The sequence below is a fragment of the Cuculus canorus genome, chromosome 12 (assembly GCF_017976375.1).
Source record: "Cuculus canorus isolate bCucCan1 chromosome 12, bCucCan1.pri, whole genome shotgun sequence".
NCBI classification, from domain to species: Eukaryota; Metazoa; Chordata; class Aves; order Cuculiformes; family Cuculidae; genus Cuculus; species Cuculus canorus.
This window is the reverse complement of record NC_071412.1, coordinates 1,971,645-1,986,764: the sequence shown is the minus strand read 5'-3', so window position 1 is coordinate 1,986,764 and position 15,120 is coordinate 1,971,645.

Genomic DNA, 15,120 nt, shown 5'->3' with positions numbered 1-15,120 from the left:
TCTGGCACATATATTTACAGATGCATCTTTGCTCTATGAACATAACATATATAATACATATGCACTTATGATGTTACATAGACTTAATTATTCAACATAATACATACACTATTAATTGCAGTTGGCCTGAGAGCAGCTATATGGAGTGAGGCAGGACATGAGGAGGATTTCCTCCATCCCTGGAAAAAGCCCAGGTACAAATCAAGGGGATTGGGGAATACAAGGACAGGACTCGTCAGTCTAGCTCGTGTCCACTGAGGCTGAGGTGGGTGCTCAGCACAGCCTTATTATGATGCAGGTTCTTCTCCCCACTACACTGATCCATGAAGGATAGTGCCCTTCAGGCACAACCCATCTAAAACGTGCCTTGTTGTGGTGAAACTCCGCATTGACCTAACACACAACCAGTAATAAACATGACTCGGCTCACAGTGTTGTACAGTAATAAACATACCGAAGAGCTTGTCAGTGCATGCTTCAGGAAAGAAGTACAATCTGGAACAACAGAGTCTACACATACACTTGGAATACAAATCTTTTGCAGGCTGTGGACTTCATTATTAAAACCGTTCATGATTCCAGTTAAGCTGTGAGTGAAGGCAACGCAAAGACTTGTCCAATATTCATCCCACTACAACCTGGAAAGATAAATTCACCTCAGACAGAGACTATTTTAAGAATACCTTTGTTTTAACTATTAACAATATTTTGCATGGAGATTTGTAGTCGTAGCCACCAACGTGGACTGGAACCTTTGCTTTGTACCTGATCCTGCTCTGCATCCTTTGCTGAAGAACCAGTGTGAGCTGTTTCACACGTGGCTTTGTGTGCACAGTCTGTGACATAAAAAGGCTCAAGATGGAGAAGGAGAATTTTTCTTTTCGCAGAATAACACAAAGAGCAGGAAAAGTCATCTAGAGCGCTCCCAAGGATACCAATTTGTGAACAACTCTTTTTCACATATTACTCCCACTACTTCCTGCGAGACAAGAATATTACGAACACAGATCCGGTTTGAGTTTTCACTTTGGCAGTTCCTCCCAGTACTGCTCACATGTCAAAATCGCTTTCACTTCGTAATAGATCATACATTCTTCTAATAATAATTCTAAGAATATTGTCTTTGTCTGCTACACTCTAAATAATTAACAAAGATGCCAGGCAGATTTGTGCTGCATTTGATAAGTAGCAGGAAAATTTTAGTGTCTCTGCAACAATCCCACTTCCAATCGCTAGCGAAGTCTTATCCTGCAAAGAATCTCACTATCTTCTTCAGCATGAATATGTGATTGCAGAATTACTCAGTAAGGACTGGTGGACTAAATCTCATTAATTTATAATCAGAATCAACCTGGGGAAAAAGAAGTCATATTATCTGTTTGTATTGAATAGGTTTATAAGCTTCACGGGGAGTTTTTCTCACCGGCCTAAAGCTCAGTGGAGCATGGACGTTACTTTTTCTTATCAGGGTAGAACGTAAGAAACAAAAGACTATGATACTATACATAGGTCCTGATTCTTAATGCCTTCACCTGCCTTTGGAAGGAAGTCTACACTGCGTGGTCCTGAGGTCAGCAGCACATCCAGGTTTCAGGTGAAAAACAGAAGCTGAGAGTCAAATACCTGTTGCATGGAACACAGAGGATAATTACATTCAACACTAAAGTAAGGCAACTGGCTCAGCCACCTGCAGGACAGGATTTTATTCTGTTGGGCTGAAGGAATCTTTTGTTGGAGCCAAGAACATTGAAAAGAAAATGTTGTTCATAATTCATCTGGCTGAAATCTTATTCTTATCCTATCTAGGCACTGGATTTAGCTCAGAGCCAAAATTAGGCTATCGGGAAAGGTACCACTGAGATGGGGATGAAGCCAGAGAGCTGTTGGGGGAATCTGGTCCATGGACAGATAACATGTGAACAGGGGTGGGAGGGAAAGGCTGGGCTCCCGTGTCGGATAAGTGTGTCAGTGAATGAGTCAGCAGTGGTGGTGACAGTCTTCTCAGTACCCACAGGGATCTTTGTGGTCTTAACCAATGTGTTTGCCAGCCTAGCAAAAATCCCAGTAGCACATTAGTTTAGAGAGGTGAAGAACGGCATCCTTTATCGTGCTACTTTATCCATGTCTTACTTAGTTGAACAGTAACAACCTAACTTCTCATACAAATCAATAGAGCATACAGCCAAGAAACAGCCATTCCCATCCTACCAGGCTTCTAACATTTATCTAACAATTCAAGAGAAAAACAAAGAAATAAACTTCAGTACAAGACAGCACTTCACGTCCTCTGCTGGTTTTCAGTGAACTTGGGAGATGATTGATGTATATAAATAGCTGTGTTGTGTGAAATTATGGAAATTTAGATAAAAGTTGCCATTTTACAACTGATATCCGCTGGGGATAGGAAGAAAGCATGGGGATTATAAATGATAAAATCCTGGACTTTATTGTTTGGGATAGTGCTCGGGCTTTTCCAGCATTTTTAGTCTGGATAACCTCTAGTGGAGCAGCTCAGTTTACAAAGCAGTGCACTTTGCAGCTGGACGTTTTATACCACCACAAGAAGAGCAAAATAAATAAACGAGTAGGTCACCTTCCTAAATTGATTTTCTTGAGGCAGATAATTTTCTTTTCTTCAGAAAGCAAGGAACAGATATCTTTCAACATCAGGAAGAAAGGAAGTAAGAGCAGCTTCCCCTCTGCTCTTCATTTTCACTTTAACCTTTAGAATGAGTTGATCACATTTGGGTCATTAGAATTTCCCATGTTGGGGGGATGTTTGTTTGCTTCTTTTCTTAATGTCTCCCCTTTCAGTTTTTGAAAAGTCCTCAGCCGAAACTCTAGCAGATCCCAGGCTCAAAACCCTGACTGTCTAACACCAGTGTAAGAATGTTATTTGCCCGATGCGGTTGGGGCAAGTTAGCCATGCATGACATCAACCAAAGAGTAAGTCTTTTCTCAGATACCGGTTGTGTTCTGTCCATGTTCAGGAGGGAGAAGTAATGTGTAGTCTTTTTTATTAACATAGCAGGCACCCAAGTTAGAGCCGTGCCTATTTAGGCTTCTAAAAACAGTTTGCACTGAATATGCCCTCTGGGTTCCTGGCAGGGTTACTCCCATACCCGTAACTCGATCTATGCACTCATGGTCACCATAACACCAGCCAAGCACATGGAAAGAAGAGCATCTTTAGAATATACCTCAATGGCATAAAAAAACAGGGGGGCAGAGCTACCAAAGCCATGTCTGAAATTCCTCCCTCTGCAACTGGAGAGAGGGGGCTTGGGACCTTGTGGCTGTTCGCAAATCAAGGAGGAAAAAGATGACATTGCAGATGGAAACTTCTTGCACAGAAAATCTGTTTTCAGAATTGCCGCAATTGACTTGTCTGAGTTGCTTTATTCCTCCAGCACTGAGGTAGGGGAGGGGGCAGAAAGGTATCAGCTCTGCTAATGGCATGAAGAATGATTAACGTAATGCTACAGGCCCAGATTCTGCCCTGATTGTACTGATGCAGCTTATAGCAGATGATGCAGTTGCACAACCACGTTAGAGGACAAGCACTGTCACGGCAGAGATACAAAGCTTTATTACTAGTAATTGAACTGTGAAAAAGGAAACAATATCCTGCATAAATGTCTGGCAGGAGGTTGGAAAAGATTATGTTTTTAACCTTTTCCACCGTGTATTTAATCTCAAATTACAGATGCAGACGTAGAACACACTGATGTTACTTTTAAACCCACTGTACTTGCTTCGTAGTGAAATATTTACAACCTTTTTGTTCTGAATTTTTTTCATTTTGAGGGATTTCTTGAATAGAAAACTCTACAATCACAGCACACAGTTGCCCACTGTAAAAAAATATTCCTCTGCTTTTCTGATTTCCTCCCTTCCTTTCTGAAAGGATACACAAATTAACAACGAACAACCATCGCTTAGTCATAAAAACAATCTGTCAATATTTACATGGTACTCTTTTGTTTCTTGGTTTTTCTTTGCTGGTTTAATACTTCAGCTAATCCCAGGACACATCATCAAGCCCTGGATCTAATAACTTGGGAAGATGATATTTTGAGATATATTTGCATTAGCAAGTCAAAATCCAAAGGGAGCGAGGAAAGTGTCCTCAGCATGATTCAAAATAATTGTCGAATGAGAGGTCAGGATATAACAGGATGAAAAAAAGCCCCAAAGAAAAACAAAAAAGCAGGCTAGCAGACTCCAGCTAGTGAGCTCAGCAGCTCCATGAGCAAGGAGGTGGCCGGCGGCTGCATTCGCAACTTCCTCAGACACCGACTGTAAAACTTGAGATTGATTTGTACTTCTATTCAAATAAAGATGCAGCTAAGACATAGCTATGCCAGCTCCATTTTAAAGTCTTAGGCTCATCTGTGGTTTTCTGGTACCACTTTTTAAGGGTCTAAGAAAATCCTTTTGAGAAAGAAGAAAACTCCCAACTACAACAGTTGGTGCCCCGGCCACCAACGGGAAGAAAGAGCAGTTTGAAAGCTATCGGATTGCTTTTCCATCTCACCGGCATTACAGCTACACAGTTCTGACTTACTGGCAATCAAACTTGGGTATGATAGATATTTCAACATAAAGAAAATTTCTCTCAGTAGAAGTGGGAGCTTTTAGTGCGATAGGAGGGGTGGCAGAGTGAGGCGAGTGAATGCTCTTTCCTTTTCCTTGCGAGTACGTAGGCGCTGTTGCTTCTGAAACCCAGTTGCTGTAGTATTGCAAAGAATAACTCAGAGCAAGTATGAAAGTAGAAGTACTGTCAAATAGACGTAGCATATTTCGTTCAGAAGGTCTCTACCCAGGAACATGATTGTTCCTGTAAAAGCCTCTCTCATTCACGCTTTTTTCTTTTTCCTTTTTATCCTGTTCCTGCTTGTTTGTGGAGTTGTTTTTTGGTTTTTTTCTAATTGCTCTGGCAAACCCACAGTTTGGGTACTTAAACAAATACATTTTATATGTGGAACAGCTTTATCACAGCTGATTAAATGAGCAGCCCTTGTCTTTCTTCACACTGAAAAATCTCTCTTAAGATCTTTACAGTTATCAGGGCTGGTGATATCGCACGATCAGAGAAGGTATGTGAAACATAGCACTAAGTGCTTCCAGGGGCAGCACACCTGAATTCACCAAGTGAACTGGCATCTGAATCCTCTCGTTCAGGGAGCAACAGTGTGACACAGGACATCCAGATCCCACAAATCATAGAATAGTTTGGGTTGGAAGGGACCTTAAAGATCATCCAGTTCCAACCCCCCTGCCATGGGCAGGGACACCTCCCACTGGCTCAGGCTGCCCAAGGCCCATCCAACCTGGCCTGGAACACCTCCAGGGATGGGGCAGCCACAGCTTCCCTGGGCAACCTGGGCCAGGGCCTCCCCACCCTCATGGTGAAGAATTTCCTCCTTATGTCCAGTATAACTCTGCCCCTCTCCAGTTTATCCCTATTGCCCCTCGTCCCATCCCCACAAGCCTTTGTAAACAGCCCCTCTCCAGCTTTCCTGTAGCCCCTTCAGGTACTGGAAGGACCCTCTAAGGTCTCCTTGGAGCCTTCTCTTCTCCAGGCTGAACAACCCCAACTCTCTCAGCCTGTCCTCCTATAAGAGGTTCTCCAGCCCTCGGATCATCCTTGTAGCCTCCTCTGGACCTGTCCTAACAGCTCCATCTCCTTCTTACATTGAGGATTCCAGAACTGGACACAGTCCTCCAGACGAGGTCTCCCGAGAGAGGAACAGAGGGGCAGATTCCCCACACGGTTGGTTTCTGGGCTGCAAGCGCACATTGCCACGGCTCCAAATAGTTCCAAATGGTCCCAAAATGTTTGTTTTCCAAACACTTTCAAATGGTGTGCTTATTTTGAATTTCTCAGACACTTACAGAGGACATAATCTTAGCATCAAATTATTGCCAAGTGTGCCCAAGCCTCTTCCCAAAAGATCTGGCCAAGGGGTGAATAATGTAGTTTGTGCATTTGCAACACAATTACTAGGCAGAGCACCGTGCCCTGCTTGCAGTTTGCCTCAATTCAGACACTCTCACTCAAACTACTCGGGTAAAAGCAGCAGCTTTTCAATTTTTCCCAAAGTATGCTTCTCTTCTAAAAATCTCCCACATAAGCATTCTTACTCCTGCAGCTCCACCAATACTAGCAAGCGTGGGAGGGCTGGCATTTCTGGTACAAGAATATTTGGACCCTCTCTACAGTGTCTGGTCTGCTCCCTTGAATACATTTGCAATTAATCATAGGAACATATGACAAAGGGTGGTCTGCTGTGAAAGGTACCCAGTGCACTTGGACTTAACACTCCTCATTTCATGCAGATAATGATGCGTTCTCTCACCCTGGACTCTTTTGCTCAAAACCACTGAGTGAGGAAGACTAAAAGTACTGTCTGAGGAAACTGAAACCAATAAAAGCTCTGCTCTGCTAATGAAAAGTGCTGTAAGAAAGGCAGGCTCTATATTATTATATTGTTTAATATACTGTAAGAAAGGCAGGCTCTATATTATTATATTGTTTAATATACTGTAATAAAATATTATTAAAATAGGAGCAGTTGAGTTCATTTTCAAATAGATGATGGAGATGAACGTTTTACAGATTATCCTCACTAGTACTTCCGTGTTACATTCATTTTCACATAAACATTGTATGATCTTTTGTGTTATGTAGGCAAATAGCTGGAATCTATTAAAACCATGCTGCCACTGTGCAATCACTGTCCTCACAAAGACAGATTTTTACATGTGGCTAATGCCAGGGAGAACCCACAGCTTCAGTTATAAGAACATCGAAATATGTTGTTTATTGCAGAAAAAAAAGCATTTGCAGCAATTTAAAATATCAAGTCAACACCACCCTACTAAATCTAGATAATAGAAATCCTGGAGAAATTTGAGCTAAATCTGTCTGGATTATAGCTGTGGGATTATCTGAATGCTAAATATTGTATATGTTTTACTCCTGAACGTGAGCACAGACAGTATAGGAAGATGGATGACTATGCAGATTGCAGTAAAACCCATCCCCAGGAGACTTTTTCATACATTAGGTAAACAACCCCTCTCGATTTATCAGCCGCTCTGGATTGAATTAATGCTGTCATTTACTTTGCTGTTGCTGTGTAGAGGAATACAGTTCAACTTGAGCAGCTCCTTTAGAACCGGGAAAATAACAAAGGTTTTTTTTCTGTGTCCTTTGCAACACTCAGAGCACAGGAATATTAACCGGCTGCCACGTTTGTGTAATTGAATTAAAGAAAATACAACTGTAGTTCAGTGTGTAAGCAGAAAATCAAATTATAAGAAATATTGAAAGAAAAGATTAACCCTGGTTGTCTTGTTAAACCTTCCCTTCCCCTCCCCCATTGTTTACACACCAGTGTTTCTGGCATTCTAAGGACCTACAGTGAGTGAACCTGGATTGACCTGACACATAGCATCTCTGAAACTTTCCCCTTGAATGATTCAGAGATGTGTGAGCTGTGACCAAAAAAAGCAAAGAGGAAAAATGCAGGATACTGGACAGGCTGAGTGAATTTGAAAGAGGGGATCATGTCCGAGTGTTCCTGAATCACTCCTTCACTGCGAGTGCACAGCTCCCAATTCCAAATACGCATTCCTTCACTTGCCAGTTTAGTTCAGTTTGACTGTTGCAAGTGAAATTACCTTCAGTTACGTCCATATAGAAATTATTCTACTTCCATTATCATGTATAAGCATTTATTCCTGTCTGATCCTTTCTTGATATTCGGGTGGCAAAGCTGTATGTCCACGCACCGTGCAGTTCTGTGGGACAGGAAGGGATCAGGAGGGCTTTCCCGTGGAAGAAGGCTAGACAATCATCACTGCTTCCTGGGAACAGCTACCAGCCAAGGTAGACATGGCCACTTCCATTTCCTTCTTTCTCGTTCATATGTAGCTCTGTAAACAGATTAAATACAATTTTGGATCCTGGTGAAGCGTCAATGTAATTCTTTGGTCAAGTACAAACAAACAAAAGAATTGGTCTCAGCGAGAGATTATCTGCATCCAGATTTTAAGATATATAGCTTTCAGCAGAAAACAAATTCAGAAAGGGCACTGACTTCTTGCTTTTTTTACGGAGGAAGAGGGGCTATTATGAATAGATGCCATGGAAATTTGGAGATGATAGCTCTTATTCTCAAACTAAGAGATTCACAGTGTCAGCATCCTCTAGTGTTTGAGATAACAGAACACGGGTTCCATCCTTCAGTTTTTCTCTCAGTCAAAGGAGTAATTTCTCACCATTTCTGCCACTATTTTGTCTGCATTTGTGATGAATGTCTGAGTACTAGTTGACCTAGAACACAAAAGCTTGCTTGTTCCATGAACTGTGTGTAGACCAGCACTCTCACGGAGCTGAACCAGAGGTGGTAACAATGAGATGTTTTAAGAGTAAAAGGTTAAAAGCCACCTAGACACAAATATCACTGCACCAGTGGAAACGAGAGTTTCAGGCGTTAACGAGCTCAGATCTACTCTGTATCAATGACTGCAATAGACATTGCAAAGACTTCAGACTACATAGCGTCAGTCTGAAAGGCCACATCATGGCCTCTGCCATAAAAATAATATCCAGAACAGAAAAACTTGAAAAATCATAGTCATAGAATAGTTTGGGTTCAAAGGGACCTTAAAGGTCACCCATTTCCAACCCCCTGCCATGGGCAGGGACACCTCCCACTGGCTCAGGCTGCCCAAGGCCCATCCAACCTGGCCTGGAACCCTGCTAAGGCTGACTGCTGTCAGGATACCCCGGCAGCATTTGTGAACACACTCATAGAATCATAGAATGGGGTGGGTTGGAAGGGACCTTAAAGCTCATCCAGTTCCACCCCTGCCATGGGCAGGGACACCTCCCACTGGCTCAGGCTGCCCAAGGCCCATCCAACCTGGCCTGAACCCCTCCAGGGATGGGGCAGCCACAGCTTCCCTGGGCAGCCTGGGCCAGGGCCTCACCACCCTCATGGTGAAGAATTTCCTCCTTATGTCCAGTCTAACTCTGCCCCTCTCCAGTTTATCCCCATTGCCCCTCGTCCCATCCCCACAAGCCTTCGTGAACAGCCCCTCTCCAGCTTTCCTGTAGCCCCTTCAGGTACTGGAAGGACCCTCTAAGGTCTCCTTGGAGCCTTCTTTTCTCCAGGCTGAAGAACCCCAACTCTCTCAGCCTGTCCTCGTATGGAAGGTGTCTTCAGATCATCCTTGTAGCCTCCTCTGGACCTGTTCCAACAGCTCCATCTCCTTCTTATGTTGAGGATTCCAGAACTGGACACAATACTCCAGGTGAAGGGTGTAGTTAGAGCAGGTTAAGTAGTCCAGGTTGGAAAGGGCTAACATGAATGCTTTTTCTTAAATCAAGCTAAATTCATGTATAAAAGTAAATTTTAAAAGAACTTTGGAAGAGGCAGTACAGTTTCATATCATGTTGCTAATTTAAGGGATAAATACTTTGAGGGATTGAAACATTAGGAAAAGATTTAAAGGAAAAGAAGAAATCTTATTAATCTCAGACAGTTCAGCATAGCCATAGATCACACAATAAAATAGGGTGCTTCAGATTACTTGCAGGAATGCTAGATATGCTTCTCCCATCTCCCATATATTTATTAGGAAATTCATTCTACTGTAGCCCAGACATAATTTAAACTATTCTCTCTGCCAGGAGAAACCAAACTTTAAAAGGCAAATACTAACTCAACTAGCATGTCTTTCTGGAAAAATAAATATGTTTTGATTAGCATGAAGAGTATTTCAGAATGTGGATCAATTTCCATTCAAAAGGAGATGAAACAAATTTAGAAATCTGATTCAGCAGTGCAGTTAGATAACAGCTCACATGCTTAGCAAGATATAGGAGCTTAACCACTTTCCCGAAAGAGAGTTCCAACATTAGAATAAATCTCCAGCAAAACTCAAATCTTTGGTAGACGAGATCTACAAAAAGATTATGCAAGTTCGGAAAAAAATGTTTTAGTTTTACACAAGTAGCGCTGCCTTCAGCACTCAGATCAACAACTGCCACCATGACATCGGCAGCTTTGTTAAACTCCAGTGACACAAGCCTGGATGCTGCTCTGTGAAACACCGAATGCTCAGACAGACAAGTGGGCAGGACTTTCCCACTGGTTCTTCAGCGTGGCCCAGAAAAGAGGTAGTTTGGTTTTGTTCCCTATTGGACAGCTGACCATGTAAGAAAAAGCACAATTACGCCTGGCATGAAATAACCTTATGTGCCGCTTTACAGTTCACATCAACAGGGTTGGAAAAGCTGCATGGAAAAGAAACCACCATCTCGGTGGAGGTGCTTTCTCTCCTACAGGACAGCACAGGGGAGGGATGCGGGATTGCTGTTGATGCCGTACTGACTTCAAAGAGAAAAAGGAACTTATTTTTCACTGCCATTACCTGCTTTTATACTCTTTCAGAAGGAATACATTACAAAAATTTATTCAGTCCTTAGCTTCCCTTTTTGTGCTGGTTAAGTGATTTCTTCTCTTCATCTTTCCATGTGCTTGATTTGAGAGACAGCTATCAGATAAACCACTAACTCTGCTCAGTGCTCTTTCACAATGGATGTGCTAGACTCTCAACAGCTCTATTTTCTGTCTCAGTTTGACTTTGGAGACCGTTTCTTCAGATCGTTCGCCAAAGCTAAATGAGCTCTGACAACTCTTTCTAGGGATCTGTTTTCTTTTTCCTCAGTTCACGCAATCTCTAGCATCAGCTCACGCATCAGCCAAAGAAAATTCCTTCTCTGATTTCCTCTGCACAAGGGACAGATGCTATTTTACTGTACTTTAGGCCAGTGAATAGAGCTGAACACACGTGAGGAGTTACTCAGGCCTACAGCAGATCTGTTGTACAGCAAAAGAAGAGGAAACAGGAATGCTGCAAACAACCCCCCGAGAGTTTGCTACTCTCATAGTCCTCTGCAGACAGTTAGCTTATTAGAAAATATTAAGATGATTTTATTGTATTCATTGTCTCCTTATTGTGATTTCAAATTGAAACCATTCCTCTTCTAATTGAACTAATTCATCGCCTAATATTTTAAATAAGGAAGACTAATTCATAGACTTCATTGACTTTACATGATCAGTATCACACATTAGGTTTTAATCTTTAAGAGAAGAGTCTCAGTATGTTTGTTGTCACTAAATGCATTAAAACTCAAGTCAAAGATAATAACTTCCTCTATAAATAAGGCCTTTACAGTGAGCACAGCAGCTTTTCATGTTGCACAGTATCAGTTGTGTGGTTTTTTTTAGTTCACCTTTAGACTTTAGGTTTGTACTAAGGCTATCATCAACAACATAGCTGTCAGTGCAGCCTGGTTAAGAAATGACAGGCAGGTGATCCTCACAGAAGTGAAGTCACCATTCTGGAAGTATGACATAAGTTTACGACAATCTCCATCTAGAATTTTATTTTTTTAAGTTTTAATTCGACTTAAGCACCTTTTAAGACTCAATATGCAATGAAAAGGAGCATGTTTATAACAGAATCATGTTTATAACCAGAGCTGTTTAATATGCTGTCATTTGCATTTAAAAAATTGAATGTAACTTTACACTTAATGTTTAAGTGTAAATTTATTCATTTACTGATAACAGCAATAATTCTCCAATTAATATTTTCCGTATTCAAGCCATCTGTTTACAGTAAGAATTCAACTTTTCTTTGATAGCAAGCATTTGGTTTCATCTCTACGTTCCACTTTCTGCTTCTTATGCTCTAGCATGATCTTGCAAAATCTGAGTTGCCAACACTGGAGAAGAATATCCAAATCCAAGTAAACAAAACATAGGTTCCAATGGGCTTATTTCTTTTGATCATGTGTTAGGGAAAAGAACCCACAACCTAGTCTTTGAACTTAAAACACCTTTGGAGTGCTCTTTTTACTCTAGACAGTCAAAGGCACAAAAGCTGAGTCATTCAAAATTAACATCAGACGGTTTTTCTTCTCTCCTACTTCATTAACCAAAGGTTCAGAGCATTTGATCACAGACATTCATTTAAAAATGCTAATAAATAAGTTGACAATAACTTTTAAAGCAATGCACAGGCTCCTACGTGCCACAGCATTGCTTACGCATCTGTCCTACAACAATGAACACACAACACCTGAATTAAGGGAGGAATGCAGCTTTGGGACAGAGGACAGTAAGGAGTGATGGGACAGAAGGAAAATTTTCTACTTTGCTTGCTTATGCAACTAATACTTATTTCATTTATGTATTTGGTTTTGTCAGGGATTTGAAATCTTACACATTTTGTTTGGGTTCGATCTTTTTTTTGCAGAAGGCCTTCTCAGTCACCTGTTACCTGCTGAGGCACGAATCCTGGGGAAACCTTAGCTGCTCCAAGTGGAAAAAAGTTGTCACCACACAAAAGAAACTTTCAAATCCCTGTCAGATGTTCCCAGTCTGGGAATTTAGCCTAGTATTCAGTTCAGGGCTATTTTTGCCATTGGTAGTTTCTTCAAAAGGCAACTGTTTCATTGTGCCCAATCGTACCACAGTAAGTAGTTCAGTCCAAATCTCACTACTGTATTCTCTCTCACAAAGCCATTTCCAGCAGAGAAGCTCTGCTTTAGTTGAAGCTAACTCACATATTGCTGCTAAGGCTGACTGCTGTCAGGATACCCCGGCAGCATTTGTGAACACACTCATAGAATCATAGAATGGGGTGGGTTGGAAGGGACCTTAAAGCCCATCCAGTTCCACCTCTGCCATGGGCAGGGACACCTCCCACTGGCTCAGGCTGCCCAAGGCCCATCCAACCTGGCCTGAACACCTCCAGGGATGGGGCAGCCACAGCTTCCCTGGGCAACCTGGGCCAGGGCCTCACCACTCTCAGAGTGGAGAATTTCCTTCTTATGTCTGGTCTAAATCTGCCCTTCTCCAGTTTATCCCCATTGCCCCTCGTCCCATCCCCACAAGCCTTTGTGAACAGCCCCTCTCCAGCTCTCCTATAGCCCCTTCAGGCACTGGAAGGTCGCTCTAAGGTCTCCTTGGAGCCTTCTCTTCTCCAGGCTGAACAACCCCAACTCTCTCAGCCTGTCCTCCTATGAGAGGTTCTCCAGCCCTCGGATCATCCTTGTAGCCTCCTCTGGACCCATTCCAACAGCTCCATCTCCTTCTTATTTTGAGGATTCCAGAACTGGACACAATACTCCAGATGAGGTCTCACAAGAGAACACTCGGCACCTTTCAGAAGATTCAGTCCAATTTGAGTTCAGGTATAGAAAACAAAAGCCCCTGTGCTTTTCCTGACGGCTATCCTCACGCCAAGGATGCTCCCTGGTGTTGTTCTACAATCTCAAACCTGAGGGACTCCTCAGGCTGCTGTGCAGCATCTGCAGCAAGAGCTGACCTCACTGGCAATTGTTAGGGCTCAGCGTGCCTAAAAATGAGGCCTTGTAGTTGTAAAGACTAACAAACATTCTGTTGTTAAAATAACATCTCTTTTTTTCTGTGTGGCAGAACACAAAAAGAAATGTCCTCTGGATTTCTGCTGGCTCTGCAATAACAACGATTGCTGTTGGCAACAACAAACTAACCTTTCCCCCCAGCCAACACTGAACTAAACACCTTTTACTACACCTGGCAAAAAAGGTTTGTCCCTTCCCTAAGCTGAATTAATTCTCCAGTGCAGTTTAACACACTAACAAGTCAGCTGTGCTCACACTGTCGGTTTACACAGAGACACCTCGGTTGACTTTTAATCTATTTTATTACGCTGCCACAAGTTTTCCAAGATCTCTGCTAGGCCTTAGCAGGGAAGCAAAGGAGTGAACCGACAATATCGACTGAAATAGCATTTCTTTTATCAAGCAACATAGAATAAGCAGATACCAAAACACGTGTTACTCTTGTTTAAAGCTAATGTCGAAACTATCACTGACGCATTTAATGTTTGAACTTGTTTGTACTTGTTCACAATATTAATTGCCGGCGATGCCATGCTATATTCACTGAATATTTTAGAATCATTGTGTCTTACTTTGTACTGAATGAAAAAAATAACACAAATAAGCAAATAGTAAAGGCCAGATCTGCTGTCAACAGAGCAAAGCGTTACAATTTTGAAAGATCTCACCTGCATTCCCCTTGGGGCCCCATGCTCACGTGGACAATGTGCCACTGAAAACAACTGTATAAACAAGTATCTTTTAAATTGTATGCTATGCAGCAGAACATAATCTCGAGAGTGATGAGGACTTGGATACAAGTGACCACACACCTATGCACAGCACATAGCCACTAAAAGAGAAGAAGAGCATTTGGCTCTTTCATGCCTTGGGGCTTTCGGTACTAAATACGCAATTGGATTTCTTACCAACAACTGCGTGGATAGGAAGATTAAGCGCAGGCCAGTAGCGAAGGCTGTGGTGACCAGGAACAGCATGGATAGGTTTGCGCTTGCCTCTGTTATAACTACAGGGCTTTGCATCGGCGGGACAAGATTGTTTGTCTTCCAAAAGCTGCTCTGTCAATAACATACCTCTCTGTTGAAAAGTCAGTGATTTCTTCTGAAAAGCAGCTTGTCACCGCTTAAATTTAGGTGAGGTGGGGTTGTTTTCTTTAGACAGAGCACTAACGTGCAAGGTGGAAGCCTTTAGGAGTCCCAGTGATCAAATACAGGGGAAAATACTTTAGCCCAATTGTGTTTCTGGTTTGCAATAAGTAAAATTAATCTTGAGGAGGAGTCCCTGATACGTTTCAACTTACGCAGCCTTTGTTTGAAATAGGACGAGGAAATAATCTCATTTCAAAAAAACCTGCACATTTTCCAGAACAGACCAATGAACATTGGAGAAAATTACTTGGTGACAGGACCTGATTTTAGTCTATGGATTATATGCAGAATTCTTTCTTTTTTTTTCTTTAATATAACTTCACACGACAGTATGTCAGGTAGAATAATTAATAGCATAATATGTCTAGTTTCAGTAAAAATTATTACACTATAGCTTTAGGAGCAAGCTAGGAAAACAGCATTTCAGTATATTGCAGCAGTCCTTTAAGGGTACTCACATTAGAAAATGTTGTGTCTTACACAAGAAGATGAATT